Source organism: Schistocerca americana, chromosome 3 (assembly GCF_021461395.2).
Source record: "Schistocerca americana isolate TAMUIC-IGC-003095 chromosome 3, iqSchAmer2.1, whole genome shotgun sequence".
In the NCBI taxonomy this organism is placed as follows: Eukaryota; Metazoa; Arthropoda; class Insecta; order Orthoptera; family Acrididae; genus Schistocerca; species Schistocerca americana.
The window spans coordinates 202,137,942-202,146,159 of record NC_060121.1 but is presented as its reverse complement, the minus strand read 5'-3'; positions in this window follow the sequence as shown (position 1 = coordinate 202,146,159).

The window sequence follows — 8,218 nt, the reverse complement described above, 5'->3', positions numbered from 1 at the left end:
CATGTAGACTAAAAGATGGATTTAAAAAATAAAGTGTGCATTTCTTTTGGAGTGACCCTCGTATGTAAATGTTTATCCCCCACATGGGACGGACACTCCCCATTTCGCTATGCATGGTCCACCGCATCCTATCGGCATTGGGTCCGTACATCTGCCATAGCTTTCTGTTGAAGATGAGGTAGGACACGCTCACCATCCTGCGGTGTAGGGTCAGTTTAAGCCTGTATCATGTTCCTGAGAGAGTGATAGCGTTTCTTGTCAGGTCTCAACTGGTGCTGTGGCACTGTTGTTACCAGCCTGTTGCTGGAGTAAATGAAACCCACTATCTCTGCCCCTATTTGCCCTTCGGACTTTCCGCCGCCCTTCTTGTACTTCCGCCATTCTTTTCTCTGAACTTTGTCCATACTGCAATATTTCCAATGCTCTTGATGTCCACGAAGGCGAACAGGTCACCGAATATGGTTGAGGGAAGCATCGCCACGTCGACTTGCATAACGTCTGGCGATCGCTGTGCGCTCCTTACTTTTCCACTGCTTTCCAGTCTACATGGTATCTTACAGCCAAGAGGAAGCTTCTACGTCGGTCACGCCTTCAAGGGATTCACCGTGGAGACACCCTGTTGTGTGTTGGATGTGATGTTGTCGATACTGACGAGCATTGCCTAGTCTATGGACAGCCGATAGGTGTCAGGTTCCTGCTGCGACATATCCTGGCCTAGTACGTCTGCCCATTGCCCATCAGACACCTCTTCACCTGTTCCACTTTCCAGACTCAGGACACTTACCACAAACGATGACGAACTCCATGAAGTGGATTTGAGGACACTCCGTTCATTATTAGTTTGCTGCTGGGTAGAAGAACGTAGGTGAATGTTGGCACTTTCTGAATGAACGAAATTGTCCAGTTGTCCCTAATTCCAAATACAGACAATTTTTCTCTAATTTCCTGTTTTATGTCTTTCTTAACACACACCAAAGGTGGGATGTTACTGGATGAGAAGTTCATTCACGCATTTTTCACTCTTAGTACCGATTATTCTTAGATCTCTGGAATGCTCTTCTCAAAAAGCTATGCTTCGAGATAGTCCTACGGCGTGTGGCTCCGTCCCCCACGCGATCTCGGTTTCCAGCTACGTTCCGTAGTGGAAAAGAGAGAGAGAGAGAGAGAGAGAGAGAGAGAGAGAGAGATATTCAGGCAGTCTTGGGGTGCTTTTTACCCCTACTGCATGTTCCCGACCTTTTCCTTGGTTTCTGAGGGTGAGAAAGGAACATGGCGCACAGTGTGTGTGCTACTATCCTGCCACTGACGTCCAGTGTGCGTGGTCCTTAGTGTCAAGCCCCCCCGCCCCCGCCTCTTTTGGTGACAGTAAGGTTCCATTACGAAAATAGGAAACCAATAAGTTGTAGCAGCTTTGATTAGTAATCAGAACATACTTGGTCCGGGGATCGAATGTGAGAGGAGAAAGATAGTGTCCTGTAATAAATTTCAGATAGCAACAGCGAATATTCTGTTCAAGAATCGCAAGAGAAGGAGGGATACTTGGATAAGACCAGGTGATATGGGACGATCTCAGTTAGGTTGCGTCATGGTCAGGTAGAGATTCCGAAATTGTAAGGATTGTAAGGCGTCCCCTGAGCAGATATAGACTCAGAAGACAATTTAGTATCGATGAAGTTTAAGAAACAAGTCAGAAAGGACCAATACGCAATGAAGTGGCATGCGGATCTACTAAGGAGTGACGAGATACTCTTCAAGTTCTGTAGGGCTCTAGATACAGCAACAAGAAATATCTCAGTAAGCATTAAAGAGGAATCAACATCTCTAAAAATAGCAATGACTAACACTGGAAAGAAAAACGTAGGTGCAAAGAAAGTAACTGCTAAGAAACTGACGAAAAGTCATCGAGTAAAGCAAAAGTGATTTCTGACGTTCCCCAAGGCAGAGTTACGGGACCTCTGCTGTTCCTAACATATAAGAACGATTTAGGAAAGAATTTGAGCAGCCGTTTTAGGTTGTTACCAAATGATGCTGTCGTTTATTGTCTAGTCATGTCATCAGCAGATGAAAACAGACTGCAAAACGATTCAGGAAATATATCTGAACGGCGCAAAAACTGGCAATTGACCCTTAATAATGTGAAGTGTGAGGTCATCCAGATGAGATCTGAAAGGAGTCCTTCAAACTTCAGCTACAAGATAAATCATTCTAATCTAAAGGGCGTAAATTCGACTAAATACCTAGAAGTTCAATTACGAACAATTTAAATTGGAAGGAACACGTTGAAGAAGGTTCGGGGACAGCAAACCAGCGACTGCTTTTCATTGGCAGAACACTTAGAAAATGTTGAAGATCTACCAAGGAGACTGCCTACACCAAGCTTGTCCGTTCTGGTTTGGAGTACTGCTGCGCGGTATGGGATACTTAGCAGATCGGATTACCGGAGTACATCGAGAACAACGAAGAACAACCCATTTTGCACTATCGTGATATAGGGGAGAGAGTGTCACGGACATGATACAGGATTTGGGATGGACACCATTAAAGCAAATGCGTTTTTCGTTGCGGCGGAAACTTCTCACGAAATTTCAGTCGCCAGCTTTCTGCTCCGAATGCGTAGATGCTTTGTTGACGCCGACCTACATAGAGAGAAACGATCGTAAAAGAATAGGAAAACAAAGCTCGCATGGACAGATATGGGTGTTCGTTTCTTCCGCGAGCTTTTCGAGAGTGGAATAACAGACAATTATAGTGAAGCTGGTCCTCTGAACACTCTGCAGGAATTTCTTGTGTGACTTTCAGAGTATCCACGTTGGTGAATGTAGAAACCATTGGTAACAGAAGAAACACTACAGAAGAAAGTACATTAATGCTTATGAAAATTTAGGCCTACAGAAATACAAGTCACTTAGAATTGAAATAATTAGGAAGTGCAGGATGGCTAAGCTGAGATGGCTGAATGAAAAATGTAAAGAAATCAGAAAAGAAATGGCTGTCAGAAGCAAAGGCTCAAAACACAGAAATGTCATAACTATTTTAGGTGGAATTAAAAGCAGGGGGCTAACACTAAGTGCCCATTGGGAATTCCTATGTTAAATGCAGACGAGAGAGCGGATAGGTGGAAAGAGTACATTAAAGGATTCTATCTGGTGGAAGACTTGTCTGATGTGATAGAAGAGACAAGAGTCGACGTGGAAGCGATAGGGAATCCAGTATTAGAATCAGAATGTAAGAGAGCTTTTGGAGACTTAAGATCAAACAAGGCAGAATGGATAGATAACATTCTATCAGAATTTATAAAACGTCTTTTCACGGTGGTATACTGAATCTGTCAGTCTGGCGACATACCATCTGACTTCCGGAATAGTACCATCCACACAATTCCGTAGACTGCTAGAGCTGACAAGTGCGAGAATAGTTGCACAATCAGCTTAACAGCTCATGCATCCAAGATGCTGACAAGAATAATATACAGAAGAATGGGAAAGAAAACTAAGGACCTATTAGATGACGATAGGTTCCACATTAGGAAATGTAAAGGCACGAGAGAGGCAATTCTGACGTTGCAGTTGATAATGAAATCAAGACTAAAGCAAAATCAAGACACATTCATAGGATCTGTCGACATGGAAAAAGCATTGACCAGTGTAAAATGGTCCAAGAAGCTCGAAGTTCTGATGAAAATAGGGGTAAGCTGTAGGGAGAGACGGGTAATATACAACATGCACAAGAGCCAAGAGGAAATAATGAGAGTGGACGATCAAGAGAAAAGTACCCAGACGAAAAATGGTGTAAGACAAGGATGTACTCTTTCACCACTACCGCTCAACCTACAAATCGAAGAAGCAATGATGGAGGAAAGGTTGTTGAATGGGATTAAAATTCATGGTGAAATTGTATCAATGATTCGTTGATACCATAGCTATCCTGAGTGAAAGTGAAGAGGAATTACATGATTTTTCTGAATGGAATAAAGAGAGTGATGGGTAAAGAGTATGAACTGAGAGTAAATCGCAGGAAGACGAAAGTAATGAGAATTATCAGAAATAAGAACATCGACAAATTTAACATCAGGACTGATTTTCACGACGTTGATGAAGTTAAGGAATTCTGCTACCTAGGTTGTGAAATAACCAATGACGGACGGAGCCAGGAGGATATCAAAACCATACTAGCACTGGGAGAAAGGGTATTGCTGCCAACATAACTACTGCTATGGAACACAGACCTCCATTTGAGGAAGAAATTTTGGAGAGTGTGCGTATGGATGACAGCATTGTACAGTAGTGAGGGGTGGACTGTGCGAAAACCGGAAAAGAAGAGAATTGGAGCATTTGAAATGTAGTGCTACAGAAGAGTTTTGAAAATTAAGTGGATTGAAGAGGTAAGGAAACAGGATGTTCTCCGGAGATTTGGCGAGAACAGGAAAGTATGGAAAACACTGACAAGAAGAAGGGACAGGGTGGCAGGACACCTGTTAAGACAGCAGGGAATGAGTTCTATGGTACTAGAGGGGGCTGTAGTGGGTAAAAGCTGTAGAGCAAAACAGAGATTGGAATACAACCAGAAAACAGTTGAGTACTTAGTTTGAAGGTGTATTTCTGAGCTGTGAGGTGAAGTGTTTAGGACAGGAAAAGTATTCGCTGCTGGTCCCGTAAGTCCAGTCAGTAGACTAACGAAAGCATATATTTTATCTGGGAAGCTGGCGGGAGGTCTTCGATTCAGTGGTGCGTGATTGTGGTAGAATTTAGATAGGTCAGTCTATTCGCATTTTTATTGAGCGTTGTGCAGACCATTCACGACATATCAAACAAAAGGAACTTCAGAAGTTTCCCGTGGTTAAATATTGCCTAAATATGGGCATGAAATACAATTTGAAAAGACGAGACTTTTAGCTCTTACACGATTATAAAGGGATTCTATTCTAATAAAAGCGATAGAAATTAGGAAAGAGGGCAACAGATGGCGGGTTTTAGACGTTGGAGTGAAAGCAAAGACGTATGCTTGACGCTTGTGGGGACGCGAGAGCGGGAGTTTCAAACGTGCTGTCGGCGGCTTGCTCCATATGAGTTTTCTCGGTTCCTAGCCAGGATGGGGCTTCCCAACTTGCCTTCCGCGCACGCTTCAGTCCTGTCCCCTCTGCAAGGTTCCAGACGCTGCCATTGCACCTACATAAACAGAGAAACTGTGTTACTTCCGGCAGTCAGTGACTGTAACTCATGATGACGAAGGCGGGAGAGAAAGTGTTTTATTCGATGGGACGGAGTTTGTAAACTGTGAAGATTTTATTGAAATACACAACGAGAGATACATTTTTCGCTTTTGTCCGTTCCCATGACATACCAGCCGATATAAGGACAATTTGTTACGATCAAAAATTTGCTAACACCGTCGATGTGGATGTAAGTGTTGTCTAGGCTACAGACATTAGCACTTCTGCATGATCGGTCTACTATGATTTTAAAGGCGTAATTTATTATAACAACGAGTGAACTTTTATTCCCAATTAAAAATCTGTAGCATTGCTGAGAGGTATGTTTCGGAAAATATTATAATTATGATTGCTTGAGATAACAAGTGGGCTGATATCGTAATTGTAATTTTATGTTCCTCCTTATCATACAACATAGGCTTTCAAGGAGGGTTATAACGCAGTTGATACTTCTGAGCTAAGAGCCCACGCTCCATTTATACAAGTATTTACCGAAATTTCGCAACCGTTTACGGGAGTCATCCACAGAGTTTAAGCGGCAACTGTTGTTCCACCCCTGAGGATGTCTTCCGTAGTCGGAGATAAACCATCATGGAATAGTTTTAATATTTTAATATCGACTACGTCCTGTAATCCCATAAGTCTTCAATGAAATGAGTAACTTCTGTTAAAAAAATCTGTTCAATGAGCGAGAAATAACTGTTGAATGATAAATGATGATGTTAAAAATTCTGCAATTTTAATTATGAGATTAGAATTTGTTGTGAATAATTATGGAAACGCGTTTCGTTACATTTTTCATAATCAAGAAAAACACGCTGGCCTCATCAGAACAACAATATATTGCTTAATAAGTAAGTAAGTATTCTCAAATGCAGCTGAAATTTAAAACCAAAGAAAAAAGAAAGTAATCTTATATTCGAGATTTCTTTTCTAGCAGACCACTTCGATGTGGTATGGGACGAGGGGCAGGATATTTGAACTTGGCAGATTGTATTGCAATACTCGCTGTGGTGTCACCGCCAGACACCACACTTGCTAGGTGGTAGCCTTTAAATCGGCCGCGGTCCGTTAGTGTACGTCGGACTCCCGTGTCGCCACTATCAGTGATTGCAGACCGAGCGCCGCCACACGGCAGGTCTAGAGAGACTTCCTAGCACTCGCCCAGTTGTACAGCCGACTTTGCTAGCGATGGTTCACTGACAAATTACGCTCTCATTTGCCGAGACGATAGTTAGCATAGCCTTCAGCTACGTCATTAGCTACGACCTAGCAAGGCGCCATTATCATTTACTATTTATCTTGTGAAGCATGTACCGTCAGACCGATGTTTACCAATTATGGATTAAAGTTAAGTATTCCAGAAGCTACGTACTTTTTTACTAGACTCAACTCCTTTAACTGTTCCAGACCTCACGCCAGCCTGCGTGAGCTTAAACGCGTGCCTTTCGGCTACCTCCTTGTGGCTTGGCTGTCTTGCCAAGTCACAACACTCGCTATTCTACCATACAGAAAAATAGATATAAATGTTTTTATTAATAATTTTTTCCGTCCTTGGGGCAATGATGCTGTAGTGAAAATATATTGGGTGATTAATCCTACAGTGAACAGCCAAACACCGTCTTATAGAAGCACTGGTAATTGTATCCCATGTCGGCTACTGTAGTAGGTTATATGTAGCCGAACTGTATACATACTCGCAACTATAAGGAATTTTTTTAGCTTTTTCTTTTTTTTGGTGAAAAGAATTCACGGGCTTTGTATAACGCAAAAACTCAGTGGCCAAGAATAGATTAAGATTTAATTTTGTGGTGGATCCTCAGTTGCGAACAGCAAGAAATGTTGCATCTGTATAACAATAAAAGGTACGTAATACGCATTCATTGTCGATTCTATCAATGGCTACATACCGGGTGATCAAAAAGTCAGTATAAATTTGAAAACTTAATAAACCACGGAATAATGTAGACAGAGAGGTAAAAATTGACACATAAGCTCTAAATGACATGGGGTTTTATTAGAAAAATAAAAACAAATATTGCTAGGCGCGTGAAAGATCTCTTGTGCGCGTCGTTTGGTGATGATCGTGTGCTCAGCCGCCACTTTCGTCATGTTTGGCCTCCCAGGTCCCCAGACCTCAGTCCGTGCGATTATTGGCTTTGAGGTTACCTGAAGCCGCAAGTGTATCGTGATCGACCGACATCTCTAGGGATGCTGAAAGACAACATCCGACGCCAATGCCTCACCATAACTCCAGAGGTGCTTTACAGTGCTGTTCACAACATTATTCCTCGACTACAGCTATTGTTGAGGAATGATGGTGGACATATTGAGCATTTCCTGTAAAGAACCTCATGTTTGCTTTGTCTTACTTTGTTATGCTAATTATTGCTATTCTCATCAGATGAAGCGCCATCTGTCGGACATTTTTGAACTTTGGTATTTTTTTGGTTCTAATAAAACCCCATGTCATTCCAAGCATGTGTGTCATAATTCCGTAATTTATTCAAATTTATACTGACTTTTTGATCACCCGGTACTTCCATAGTCTCGTCGAATGATATCTCATACTACTCAAGCTATTTCCGTTAATTTCACAAACCATTATGTGAACCTGAACGAGACGTTAGTGATCTTGTTAGTAAATACTTCAATAGGTACATCATGATGGAGGTATGCAAACACACACTATCACGCAGCAGAATGTGTGGGTTAAGAAATGAATGGAAAGAGACGGAAATTCAGAAGGAGAAAAAGGAAGGAAGACAATCTGGGTTCAAACGATAACGAGGACATTAGATTCGAAGAAGATGCTTGGATAATTTCAAGGATGTGGAAGGAAATCGGCCGTGCCCTTTCATTGAAACCATGCCGGCATTTGCCACTAGTGATTTACGAAAATCACGAAAAATTTAAATCAGATTAATTTGACGAGGATTTGAAATCTTGTCCTCCAGAATGCGAGTCCATTGTGGATGAAGGAGAGGGACAGATAAATAAGCAATGGAC